Source organism: Somniosus microcephalus, chromosome 17 (assembly GCF_052327205.1).
Source record: "Somniosus microcephalus isolate GS21.2 chromosome 17, FLI_Smic_1.0, whole genome shotgun sequence".
In the NCBI taxonomy this organism is placed as follows: domain Eukaryota; kingdom Metazoa; phylum Chordata; class Chondrichthyes; order Squaliformes; family Somniosidae; genus Somniosus; species Somniosus microcephalus.
In genome coordinates this window covers 10254426-10269221 of record NC_141003.1, presented here as the reverse complement: position 1 = coordinate 10269221, position 14796 = coordinate 10254426, and positions in this window count along the sequence as shown.

The window sequence follows — 14796 nt, the reverse complement described above, 5'->3', positions numbered from 1 at the left end:
ATTAGCTAATCCAACTGCTCGCGCAGTTACACTGGCTTGATCCTTGGAGAAATTGATGTAATTGTGCATGATGGCAAAGAGGGCATCAGTTACCTCTGTGATGCAAGTGTGTGCGGCCGCCTGGGCGACGCCGCTGATGTCTGCTGATGATCCCTGGAATGAGCCTGAAGCAAAAAAGTTGAGTGCGGTGGTGACTTTGATGGCCACTGGTAAGGGGTGTCCACCTGCTCCTCTGGGCTCCAGGTCTTGCTGCACCATTGCGCAGATGTCACCCACTACCTCTCGCGAAAGTCTGAGCCTCCTTTGGCACTGCTGCTCAGTCATGTTGAGGTAGCTGATCCTCTGTCTGTAGACACTGTTTTGGGGGTATCGCCTGTGGCGATGTGCTTCCATGCGCTGGCGCCTTCTGGCTTGTGCAGCTTCAGGTGGATGAGCAGCAGCTTGGAGCTCCTGCTGTTGCTCCTGCAGCTGGTGCTGCTGTTGGTCAGGGTTCTGCTGCTGCTGCGGCTGGTCTTCGTCTGAATCTGATGTCCAGGAGGAAAGGAAATAAATGGTTCCCATTCTTCTGGTATATACCTCAGTTGAGGAAGCGCTCATTCAAGGCGGGGAGAGGGGATTCCCAGGAGGTCACACTGGAGATGGGTGTCAGGCTCCAAACTTCCACAACATTGAGTAGGCCTGCTAAAAGTTCCCCCAGACCTGAGACAACAAAGTTCTGCCACCTGCAAATGATGATTGCTGAAAACTCCTTTTTAATGGTGGAGCTGCAGCTGTTAGTAAGCAATCCACTTGTGAGGCCGCCAGGATTAACTGGCGTGTTCCAGAGGAGCTGTGCAGCACGGGGGTAAAGTGTTAAATTCAGAAAGGCCTCTCAAAATTGAATTATAGAGGCACTTAACTGGAGGCGGGATGGAAATGGGGTCTGAAACCCCGATTCTGGGAAAATTGCTCGGAGGCGGGCTGGAGGCGGGATCGGAGCTGCCCGCCATTTTTTGCGATTTTAACACCTCACATGCCTCCAATCCCGCCTCCTTGGGCCTGGCAAAATCAAGTCCTTAGAGTACAAACGCCAGGAAGTTATGCTAAACCGATATAAAACACTAGTTCGGCCCCAGCTGGAGTATTGTGCCCAATTCTGGGCACCACACTTTAGGAAGGACATGAAGGCTTTGGAGAGGGTACAGAAGAGATTTACTAGAATGGTTCCATCGATGAGGGATAACAGTTACGTGGATAGACTGGAGAAACTGGGGTTGTTCTCCTTGGAGCAGAGAAGGTTAAGAGGAGATTTGATAGAGGTGTTTAAAATCATGAAGGATTTAGATAGAGTAAATATAACTGTGTGTGCTGTAGTAGTCTTGTGATGAAATAACTCTGTGTTCTGGCATTTGTATTGTCTGTTGTTGTTGTACTTGCTAATGTCTGGAATGTTCTACAGATGTAACCACTAATGCTCCTCCCTAGCCCCGCCCCTCTGGATCCTCCGGATCCTCCGGATTGGTGTGAGTCTTACTCATAAGGGCTGGGTCGGTGATGAATGATGGCTGCCTTGTGTGAACTCGATGTCATGTTCTTACTTAATAAAATTGATGTGCCAAATAACTACCTGAATCCAAGAGGTTAAAGCTTAAAACTAAAGGCTTTTATTAAGTAAGAACATGGCATCGAGTTAACACAAGGCAGCCATCATTCATCACCGACCCAGCCCTTATGAGTAAGACTCACACCAATCCGGAGGGTCCAGAGGGGCGGGGCTAGGGAGGAGCATTAGTGGTTACATCTGTAGAACATTCCAGACATTAGCAAGTACAACAACAACAGACAATACAAATGCCAGAACACAGAGTTATTTCATCACAAGTCTATGATTCTATGAATTTATAGTCCTGAAGTGCCATTTGACACAAGGGCGGGGTGCAAAGGCCATCTCACTCAGCATGAACTCTTTATAATTCATTTTTGGGATGTGGGCGTCGCTGGCAACACCGGCATTTATTGCCCATCCCTAGTTGCCCTGAGAAGGTGGTGGTGGGCCATCATCTTGAATCGCTGATGTGTCTCTCTGGGCCACTTCAGAGGGCAGTTAAGAGTCAACCATGTTGGTGTGGGACTGGAGTCACATATAGGCCAGACCGGGTCAGGATGGCAGGTTTCCTTCCCTAAAGGACACTTTCTGACAATCCAACTGCTTCATGGTCACTTTTCCTGATACCAGCTTTTTATTCCCTCTTTTTTAAACCTGAATTTAAATTCACAAACTGCCGCACTGGGATTTGAACTCTCGTTCTCTAGATTATTAGTATCCGCCTCTGTATTGCAAGTCCACTACGCCACTTTACTATAATAAAGTAAGGGATAATGCTGCAATACTTTGGAACAATCCGCCAGTGTGTGTGGGACAAGCAAAACACGCAAGGGACTTGATGGTTTAACCTTTGTACACCACACACTGACAGACTTTAGGAGCTGACAGGTTACTTTCAAAAGACTGAAACAACATAGCAACTCAACGCGAGAGCACTGATTGCCACGGCCGACTCCTGCATGCTGTGTGATACGGGGCTGCTGCGCCGTGAGGCAGCTGATGGGAGAGGTCAGCGGGGGAGGCAAGTGCTTCAAGCACACATCGTGCGCTGCTGGGAAACAGGAGATAAGCTTTTCATCATCTTTTAATTGCAACAGCAATCTTCCAAGACACTTTCATTGCAGCCTGAAAAGCGGGTGCGAAGGAGGTTAGTCTAAAAGGTTACCATTGCTGGATGAGTAGGCTTTGCAGGATTTCTGGGGGCAAGTTTTAGGAATGGTCCACTGCTAATAAATCATCCAAATTCAGTCAACAGGTCGAGAATACGTAGAATCATAGAGCACAGGAAGGCCATTCAGCCCATCGTGCCTGTGCCAACTCTTTGAAAGAGCTATCCAATTAGTCCCACACCCCCTGCTCTTTCCCACAGCCCTGCACATTCTTCCCCTTTAAGTATTTATCCAATTCCCTTTTGAAAGTTACTATTGAATCTACTTCCACATCACAACAACTCGCTGCGTAAAAACATTTCTCCTCATCTCCCCTTTGGTACTTTTGCCGATTATCTTCAATCTGTGCCCTCTGATTATTGACCCTCCTGCCAGTGGAAACAGTTTCTCCTATGATGGAATTCAGAGGTTTACTAAAGTACAGATCTCTGAGATCACCTTGCACCCTGTATCCAAACACAGCACACTGTCTGCCGCATTCTATATCACGTTACCGGGCGTTGAGCAATATTCCAAGCGTCTGATAGATGGCCTATTTTCGGGCGTTGGCTTGCTGCCGTACAGGGTTTCGTGCTGAGATGCAAGAAATGCAGATGTTTGAAGTGGCTGCAATGCAGGAAATCGGGAAGAGAAGGAAGACTGAGAGGGGAGCAGGAGACAGAGATTATTCACAAAATGATGGGCGGTGAGAGGGAGAGAAATGGAGACTAAATTGGAAAGGTTTGGGAGAGATTAAGAGCAAGAAATGAAGAGGAGGTCTGTATTCAGAGTCAAGGATTAAAATCAGAAAGAAAAAAGGAAGAAAGTCTTGTATTTCGATTGCGCCTTTCACGACCACCAGACATCTCAAAGCGCTTTACAGTCAATGAAGTACTTTTGAAGCGTAGTCATTGTTGTAATGTGGGAAACACGGCAGCCATTTGCGCACAGCCAGGTCGCACAAACAGCAATGTGATAATGACCAGATAATCTGTTTTTGTTATGTTGGTTGAGGGATAAATATTGACCAGGACACCAGGGAGAACTCCCCTACAAGGGAGAAGGCAGGAGAAAGAATAGGATTTAAATCAAATATTCCCAGTGGGATTCAGATTGATGGTGGTTATTAGATAGAGTCATAGAGTTATACAGCACAGAAAGAGGCCCTTCGGCCCATCGTGTCTGCGCCGGCCATGAAGCCCTGTCTAATCTAATCCCATTTTCCAGCATTTGGTCCGTAGCCTTGTATGCTATGGCATTTCAAGTGCTCATCCAAATGCTTCTTGAATGTTGTGAGGGTTCCTGCCTCTACCACCCTTTCAGGCAGTGAGTTCCAGATTCCAACCACCCTCTGGGTGAAAAAGTTTTTCCTCAAATCCCCTCTAAACCTCCTGCCCCTTACCTTGAATCTATGCCCCCTTGTTATTGACCCCTCTACTAAGGGGAAAAGTTCCTTACTATCTACCCTATCTATGCCCCTCATAATTTTGTACACCTCAATCAGGTCCCCCCTCAGCCTTCTCTGCTCCAAGGAAAACAACCCCAGCCTGTCCAGTCTTTCTTCATAGCTGAAGCGCTCCAGCCCAGGTAACATCCTGGTAAATCTCCACTGTACCCTCTCCAAAGCAATCACATTCTTCCTATAGTGTGGCGACCAGAACTGCACACAGTATTCCAACTGTGGCCTTACCAACGTTTTGTACATCTCCATCATAACCTCCCTGCTCTTAAATTCTATGTCTCGGCTAATGAAGGCAAGTATCCCATATGCCTTTTTAACCACCTTATCCACCTGTTCTGCTGCCTTCAGGGATCTATGTACATGCACACCAAGGTCCCTCTGATCCTCTGTCTTTCCTAGGGTCTTACCATTCATTGTGTATTCCCTTGCCTTGTTAGTCCGTCCAAAATGCATCACCTCACACTTTTCAGGGTTAAATTCCATTTGCCACTGTTCCGCCCATCTGACCAACCCATCTATATCGTCCTGTAGCCTGAGGCTTCCCTCCTCGCTATTTACCACCCCACCAATTTTCGTGTCATCTGCGAACTTACTGATCATACCCTTTATATTCACATCCAAATCATTAATGTAGACCACAAACAGCAAGGGACCCAGCACCGATCCCTGTGGTACCCCACTGGACACATGCTTCCAGTCACAAAAACAACCTTCCACCATCACCCTCTGCCTTCTGCCACTAAGCCAGTTTTGGATCCAATGTGCCAAGGCACCCTGGATCCCATGGGCTCTTACCTTCCTGACCAGTCTCCTATGCGGGACATAATCAAAAGCCTTACTGAAATCCATGTAAACCACATGCACTGCACTACCCTCATCCACACACCTAGTCACCCCCTCGAAAAATTCAATCAAATTGGTCAGACATGATCTTCCCTTGACAAAGCCATGCTGGCTATCCCTAATTAATCCTTGCCTCTCCAAGTGGAGACTAATTCTGTCCCTCAGAATTTTTTCCAATAATTTTCCTACCACTGATGTTAGGCTCACTGGCCTGTAATTCCCTGGTTTATCCCTGCTACCCTTCTTGAATAATGGTACTACGTTAGCTGTTCTCCAGTCCTCTGGCACATCCCCTGTGGCCAGAGAGGTTCTGAAAATTTGTGTCAGAGCCCCTGCAATCTCCTCCTTTGCCTCACATAGTAGCCTGGGATACATCTCGTCCGGGCCTGGGGATTTATCCACTTTTAAGCCTGCTAAAACCGCTAGTACCTCCTCCCTCTCGATGCTAATATGTTCAAGTATATCACAGTCCCCCTGCCCGATTTCTATGTCTACATCGTCCTTCTCCACAGTGAACACAGATGCAAAAAATTCATTTAAAACCCCCCCGACATCATCTGGCTCTACACACAGTTTGCCACTTTGGTCCCTAATGGGCCCTACTCTTTCCCTAGTTATCCTCTTGCCCTTAATATACTTATAAAACACCTTAGGATTTTCCTTTATTTTGCTCGCCAGTGTTATTTCATGACAGAAGAAAACTACTGGGCACTTGGTCTAAGCGTTAAACAAAGCTTTAATCAACTGTTTTACAACATGGAGGTCTAGTTGTGTCCTTCACTAGTTCCTGTTAAGAATGTCCTCCGCAAGCTGGGCCCGTGCCCGAGTATTTATACTCTCCCCGGACAGCGCCACCCGCAGGCCGCTCAGTTGATTCATGTCAGTTATTTTTTTTAACTGTTCATAGGAGAAATTCCCAACATATGGAAGTAGATTTTGACTGTGTGCGATGGTGTGGAACAGGGGACAGCGAGCCGGCCGCCCGTTTTACATCTCTCCCTGTTGTTATTTCCATTGAAGTCATTCCTTGGGGATCCAGCCCATTGTGTCTAGTTCCACTTCATCAATATCAACGGTTCAACACTCAAAACCCCCTTGTGAACCAGCGGTTATAGCAGCATAGGACATGACGGGGAGAACTGCCTGTCCATCCATCAACGTGCCAAGCGGATCAATAAATATTATCACTAGTGAGTTAGGTTCTTGTTTCTCAGCCCATGAGCTGTGATATTCTAACTTTGCTATTTTTGCCTCGTGAGAGATTTGAAGAGTTATGAGAGACCTACAACAACAACAACACCAACAACTTGCATTTATGTAGCATCTTTAACATGGTTTTAAAAAAAGTCCCAAAGGCGCTTCTAGGAGGTTGTCAGACATAATATGACACCAAGCCACATAAGGAGATATTAGGACAGGTTGGTCAAAGATGTAGGTTTTAAGGAGCGACGTAAAGGGGGAGAGAGAGGTAAAGAGGTGGAGAGGCCTAGGAAGGGAATTCCAGAGGTTACGGCCCCGGCAGCTGAAGGCACAGCCGCCAATGGTGGAGCGATTAAAATCGGGGATGCGCAAGAGGTCAGAATTGGAGGAGCACAGGGATCTCGGAGGGATGGAGGAGGTTACAGAGATTGGGAGGGGCGAGGCCTTGGAGGGATTTGAAAACAAGGATGAGAATTTTAAAATCAAGGCGTTGCTTAACCTGGAGCCAATGTAGGTCAGCGAGCACAGGGGTGATGGGGGAACAGGACTTGGTGTGAGTTAGGTTACAGATAGCAGAGTTTGGGATGAGCTGAAGTTTACAGAGGATGGAAGGGTACAATGTAGATTAATCTGAAGCATTCTATTTAACAGTGCACACTGACCAAGCTGGTATCATTGTGACAAACTGGACCTGACAGTGTCAGGGACGAGGGAGGAGGCATTGCTGGATCTGGTTCTGGGGAATGAGGTAGGTCAAGTGGAGCAAGTGTCAATAGGTGAACATTTGGGGAACAGTGATCATAGTATCATAAGATTTAGATTAGCTATGGAAAAGGACAGGGAGCAATCTAGAGTAAAAAATACTTAGTTGGAGGAAGGCCAATTTCAGTGGGATGAGAACAGATCTGGCCCGGGTAAATTGGAATCAAAGGGCAGGATTTTCATTGGGCCGTGGAGGCGGGATTGGAGGCGTGTGGGGGGGCTAAAATCCCAAAATCGGGGGGCACGAACCCATCCCACCCCCAACCCGCCTCCATGCCAGTTTCAAAGGAGGCGGGTACCCGACCCGCACTGGGGCCCACCTTCCCGAGGCGAGAAGGGGATTAGTGCCAATTAACTGCCTGTTAACAGTTTTTAGCCTAATCCCTATTTTCATTCTTGAAGTGTGGGATTCCCGATGGCTCCAAACCACGTTAAGCTCTTGACAGATGAAATATCAATCTATGACGTCACCTGTTGCCGGGTGGCCCTTAATTGGCCTGCTGAGCCCGCTGGGTGGGCTCAACAAGGGTCAATCAAGTCAAATTTGTGTGGGTTGGCTACAACTCAATGGGGGCGGGACTACAACCCCAAAAGTTGTAGTCCCGCCTCCTACCCGCCTCCTCAATGAAAATCCAGCCCAAAGATTGGCAGGCAAAACTCTAATGGAGGAAATAGTTTGGGTACAGTCGAGATACATTCCCATGAGGGGGAAAGGTAGGGCAACCAAAGTCAGAGCTCCCTGGATGATGAAAGAGATTGAGAGTAAGATGAAGTAGCAAAAGAACGCGTATGACAGATGTCAGGTCGAGAATATATCTGAGAAGCAGGCTATATATAGAAAGGTCAGAGGAGAAGTGAAAAAGAAAATAAGAGGGGCAAAGAGAGGGTATGAGAATAGATTGGCAGCCAACATAAAAGGGAATCCAAAAGTCTTCTGCAGGCATATAAATAGTAAACAGGTAGTAAGAGGAGGGGTGGGGCCGATTAGGGACCAAAAAGGAGACCTGCACATAGAGACAGAGGGCATGGCTAAGGTACTAAATGAATACTTTGCATCTATCTGTCTTCACCAAGGAAGAAGATGCTGCCATGACATGGTTAAGGAGGAGTTAGAGGAGATACTGGATGGGATAAAAATTGATAAAGAGGAGTTACTAGAAATGCTGGCTGTACTTAAAGTAGATAAGTCATCAGGACCAGATGGGATGCATCCTAGGATGCTGAGGGAAGTGAAGGAAGAAATCGCGGAGGTACTGGCCATAATCTTCCAATCCTCCTTAGAAATGGGGGTGGTGCCAGAGGACTGAAGAATTGCAAATGTTACACCATTGTTCAAAAAGGGTGTAAAGATAAACCCAGCAACTACAGGCCAGTCAGTTTAACCTTGGTAGTGGGGAAGCTTTTGGAAATGATAATCAGGAACATAATTAACAGTCACTTGGACAAGTGTGAATTAATTAAGAAAAGCCAGCACGGATTTGTTAAAGGCAAATCGTGTTTAACCAACTTGATCGAGTTTTTTGATGAGGTAACAGAGGGTTGATGAGTGTAATGCAGTTGATGTGGTGTATATGGACTTCCAAAAGGAGTTCGACAAATTGCCACGTAATAGGCTTACCAGAAAAGTTGGAGGCCATGGAATAAAAGGGACAGTGGCAGCATGGATACGGAATTGGCTAAGTGACAGGAAACAGAAAGTAGTGGTGAGCGGTTGTTTTTCGGACTGGAGGAAGTTATACAGTGGTGTTCCCCAGGGGTCGGTTCTAGGACCACTGCTTTTCTTGACAAATATTAATGACTTAGACTTGGGAGTACAGGGCACAATTTCAAAATTTGCAGATGACACAAAACTTGGAAGTATAGTGAACAGTGAGGAGGATAATGATAGACTTCAGGAAGACATAGACAGGCTGGTGGAATGGGCGGACACGTGGCAGATGAAATTTAATGCAGAAAAGTGCGAAGTGATACATTTTGGTAGAAAGAATGAAGAGAGGAAATATAAACTAAAGGGTACAATCCTAAAGGGGGTGCATGAACAGAGAGACCGGGGGTATATGTGCACAAATCGTTGAAAGTGGCAGGGCAGGTTGAGAAAGCAGTTAAAAAAGCTTACGGGATCCTGGGCTTCATAAATAGCGGCATAGAGTACAAAAGCAAGGAAGTTATGATTAATCTTTATAAAACACTGGTTCGGCCTCAACTGGAGTATTGCGTCTAATTCTGGGCACCGCACTTTAGGAAGGATGTGAAGGCCTTAGAGAGGGTGCAGGAAAGATTTACGAGAATGATTCCAGGGATGAGGGACTTCAGTTATGTGGATAAACTGGAGAAGCTGGGGTTGTTCTCCTTAGAGCAGAGAAGGTTGAAAGGAGATTTGATAGAAGTGTTCATAAATCATGAGGGGTCTAGACAGAGTAGATAGAGAGAAACTGTTCCCATTGGCGGAAGGGTTGAGAACCAGAGGACACAGATTTAAGGTGATTAGCAGAAGAACCAAAGGTGATATGAGGAAAAACTTTTTTACGCAGCGAGTGGTTATGATCTGGAATTCACTGCCTGAAAGGGTGGTGGAGGCAGATTCAATTGTGGCTTTCAAAATGGAATTGGATAAGTACCTGAAGGAAAAAAATTGCAGGGCTACGGGGAAAGGGCGGGGGAGTGGGACTAGCTGAAGTGCTCTTGCAGAGAGCCGGCACGGGCTCGACGGGCCGAATGGCCTTCTTCCGTGCTGTAACCATTCTTAGATTCTTGGCTATTAAACGATGGCCATGGTAATGCCGATCTACCATCTGGTGCAGTGTATTAAAGGCGCTCAGCGATGCATTTATTCACAGTGGAATGCACACTGTTCGACTATCAGTGTTCCAGGAACAGAGTGCCCGACAGGAGCAGCCAGCCTAGGGAGCTAATGTTGCAATGAGCATCATTGGCTGAGAGACCCTGGAGGGCATGGTGGAACAGGAGGCGGTGTACCAGATCAATCTTTGTACTACAATGCTCGGCCTGTCTAACACTGTCAGTAGGTGAAACATTAACCACAGCACATACAGTAATAAAACATCATAAAGTACGGTATGTCCTGTGACTGCAGCTGCAATAGGGGCGGTGGGGCCGATGCTTTCAAAATCATCTTCTTTTTTTCCAAAAGTCCTAGACTGAACCTCCCAGCTCCCGTGGCAAACCCCATGCAACTCCACCACCCAAAGCAGCCGGCCGCTCAGGTACCCACATACTGGGAGGCCATTGCTCCAAGGTGGAAAAGGCAAGTGTGAGGCACTCACCTTAACACGAGGCAAGTGTGAGGCATGAGGTGAGTGTGAGGCACGAGGCGAGTGTGAGGCATGAGGCAAGTGTGAGACATGAGGTAAGTGTGAGACACGAGGCAAGTGTCAGACAGGAGGCAAGTGTGAGACACGAGGCGAGTCATAGAGTCATAGAGTTTTACAGCACAGAAAGAGGCCCTTCGGCCCATCGTGTCTGCGCTGCCCATCCATCCCTGTCCAGTCTAATCCCATTTTCCAGCATTTGGTCCATAGCCTTGCATGCAATGGCATTTCAAGTGCTCATCCAAATGCTTCTTGAATGTTGTGAGGGATCCTGCCTCTACCACCCTTTCAGGCAGTGAGTTCCAGATTCCAACCACCCTCTGGGTGAAAAAGTTCCTCCTCAAATCCCCTCTAAATCTCCTTCCCCTTACCCTGAATCTATGCCCCCTTGTTATTGACCCCCCTACTAAGGGGAAAAGTTCCTCTTTATCTACCCTATCTATGCCCCTCATCATTTTGTACACCTCAATCAGGTCCCCCCTCAGCCTTCTTTGCTCCAAGGAAAACAATCCCAGCCTGTTTAGTCTTTCTTCATAGCTGAGGCGCTCCATCTCAGGTAACATCCTGGTGAATCTTCTCTGCACCCTCTCCAAAGCAATCACATCCTTCCTATAGTGAGGCGACCAGAACTGCACACAGTACTCCAGCTGTGGCCTCACCAGCGTTTTGTACAGCTCCATCATAACCTCCCTGCTCTTATATTCTATGCCTCGGCTAATGAAGGCAAGTATCCCATATGCCTTTTTAACCACCTTATCTACCTGTTCCGCTGCCTTCAGAGATCTATGTACATGTACACCAAGGTCCCTCTGACCCTCTGTACTTCCTAGGGTCCTACCACTCATTGTGTATTCCCTTGCCTTATTTGTCCGTCCAAAATGCATCACCTCGCACTTTTCAGGGTTAAATTCCATTTGCCACTTTTCCGCCCATCTGACCAACCCGTTTATATCGTCCTGTAGCCTGAGGCTTTCCTCCTCGCTATTTACCACCCCACCAATTTTCGTGTCATCTGCGAACTTACTGATCATACCTTTTACATTCTCATCCAAATCATTTATGTAGATCACAAACAACAAGGGACCCAGCACCGATCCCTGAGGTACCCCACTGGACACAGGCTTCCAGTCACAAAAGCATCCTTCGACCATCACCCTCTGCCTCCTGCCACTCAGCCAGTTTAGGATCCAACGCGCCAAGGCACCCTGGATCCCATGGGCTCTTACCTTCTTGACCAGTCTCCTATGCGGGACTTTGTCAAAAGCTTTACTGAAGTCCATGTAAACCACATCCACAGCATTTCCCTCATCCACCCCCCTAGTCACCCCCTCGAAAAATTCAATCAGATTTGTCAGACATGATTTACCCTTGACAAAGCCATGCTGACCATCCCCGATTAATCCTTGCCTCTCCAAGTGGAGACTAATTTTGTCCCTCAGAACTTTTTCCAATAATTTCCCTACCACAGATGTTAGGCTCACTGGCCTGTAATTCCCTGGTTTATCCCTGCTACCCTTCTTGTATAATGGTACTACATTAGCTGTTCTCCAGTCCTCTGGTACATCCCCTGTGGCCAGAGAGGTTCTGAAAATTTGTGTCAGAGCCCCTGCAATCTCCTCCTTTGCCTCCCACAGCAGCCTGGGATACATCTCGTCCGGGCCTGGGGATTTATCCACTTTTTGGCCTGCTAAAACCGCTAGCACCTCCTCCCTCTCGATGCTAATATGTTCAAGTATGTCACAGTCCCCTTGCCCGATTTCTATGTCTGCATCGTCTCTCTCCATAGTGAACACAGATGCAAAAAATTCATTTAAAACCCCGCCTACATCATCTGGCTCTACACACAGATTGCCACTTTGGTCCCTAATGGGCCCTACCCTTTCCCTGGTTATCCTCTTGCCCTTAATATACTTATAAAACATCTTAGGATTTTCCTTTATTTTGCTCGCCAGTGTTATTTCATGGCCCCTCCTCGCCCTCCTAATTTCTTTTTTAAGTATGCCCCTGCACTTTTTATACTCCTCTAGTGCTTCTTCCGTCTTTAGTCTTTTGTAACTGCCAAAAGCCCCCCTTTTATTTCTAATGCATTTTTGTATATCCCTTGCCATCCAAGGTTCCCTTTGCTTGTTGGTCCCACCCTTGACCTTTACAGGAACATGTTGGCGTTGTACTCTCTCTATTTCCCTTCTGAAAGTCTCCCACTGTCTTGATGTGGATTTTCCTATAAGTAGCTGCTCCCAGTCCACTTTGGCCAGATCCTGCCTTATCATATTAAAATCGGCCTTCCCCCAATTTAGAACCCTTATTTCCGGGCCGTCTTTGTCTTTTTCCATGACCACCTTAAATCTCACCGAATTATGGTCACTGTCGCCAAAATGCTCTCCTACTGACACTTCCACCACTTGCCCGGCTACATTCCCCAGAATTAGGTCCAGTATCGCCCCCTCTCTTGTAGGACTTTCTACATGTTGGCTCAAAAAGCTCTCCTGGATGCACTTTAAGAATTCTGCACCCTCTAAACCTTTCACACTCTGACTATCCCAATTAATATTGGGGAAGTTGAAATCCCCCACTATTATTACCCTATTATTTTCGCACTTTTCTGAGATTTGCCTACATATCTGTTCCTCTATCTCCCCCTGACTGTTTGGGGGCCTATAGTACACTCCCAGCAAAGTGCTTGCCCCCTTTTTGTTTTTAAGTTCTACCCATATGGCCTCATTAGAGGAACCCGCTAATATATCATCCCTCCTTACAGCAGTAATTGACTCCTTAATTAATATTGCAACACCCCCTCCCCTTTTACACCCCCCTCTGTCTCGCCTGAAGATTCTATACCCCGGAATATTGAGCTGCCAGTCCTGACCCTCCCTCAACCATGTCTCCGTGATAGCAACAATATCGTACTCCCATGTGTTCAACAACAACTTCAGTTCATCCACCTTATTTGCAAGACTCCTTGCATTAAAATAAATGCCTTCCAGCCCTGCCATATTCCCTTTTGCCTTCACATATTTGCTCTGCCTTGTTTTTTTCTCTGTATTTGGCTGTAAATCACCCCCTGCTATAGCTCCACTCTGTACCCCATCCCCCTGCCAAGTTAGTTTAAACCCCCCCCCCCAGCAGTGCTAGCAAACCTCCCCGCAAGGATATTGGTTCCCCTCTGGTTCAGGTGTAAACCGTCCGACTTGTACAAGTCCCACCTTTCCCAGAAGCAGACCCAGTGATCCAGGAAACTAAAGCCCTCCCCCCTGCATCATCCCTTTAGCCACGCATTCATCTGTTCTATCTTCCCATTCCTATACTCACTAGCACGTGGCACCGGGAGTAATCCAGAGATTGCAACCTTTGAGGTCCTGCTCTTTAATCCTTCACCTAGCTCCCTAAATTCTTGCTGCAGGACCTCATCCCTCTTTTTACCTATGTCGTTGGTACCAATGTGGACCACGACCTCTGGCTGTTCACCCTCCCCCTCCAGAATGCCCTGCAGCCGCTCAGTGATATCCTTGACCCTGGCACCAGGGAGGCAACAAACCATCCTGGATTCACGTCTACGGCCACAGAAACGCCTATCTGTTCCCCTTACTATAGAATCCCCTACCACTATTGCTCTCCCACTCTTTTTCCCCCCTTCCTGGGCAGCAGGAGCACCCCCAGTGCCAGGAAGTTGGCTGCTGCTGCCTTCCCCTGGTGAGTCATCCCCCTCAACAGTATCCAAAGCGGCATACCTGTTTGAGAGGGGAATGGTCACAGGGGTCTCCTGCACTACCTGCCTGCTTCTATTGCTCCTCCTGGTGGTCACCCATTTCCTATCTTCCTGTGCAGCCCTTCCCTGCGGTGTGACCAACTCACTAAACGTGTTATCCACGAACCTCTCAGCATCGTGAATGCTCAACAACCCATCCACCCGCAGCTCCAGCGCCTCAATGCGGTTTGCTAGTAGCTGCAGATGGATGCATCTCTGGCACACGTGGTCATCAGGGGCACCGGCAGTGTCCCTGAATTCCCACATAGAGCAAGAGGAGCATATCACGGGGCTGGGCTCTCCTGGCATGACCTTCCCTTTACTTAATTTAAATTAATTTACTATCACCAATTAAAAATATCTCTAAGGCGCTTGTATAGTCTACCAACAGTCCCTGCTACACCAAAAAAGACCCTAGTAACTATAAACTACAGAGTTTAAGTTTAAAAAAGAGAAATACTCACCAACCAATCACTTACCTGCTCCCTGGTGACGTCACACTCTGATTACTTTTTACCTCTCTCCTCTGCTGTTGATTTGGTCGGGCCTCGCTGCTCCCTGGAACTGGTCGGGCCTCGGTCTTCGCGCCGGTTTTTATACCGGGCTCACCTCCTCTCTGCTGCCGCTGCTCCCTGGAACTGGTCGGGCCTCGGTCTTCGCGCCGGTTTTTATACCGGGCTCACCTCCTCTCTGCTGCCGCTGCTCCCTGGAACTGGTCGGGC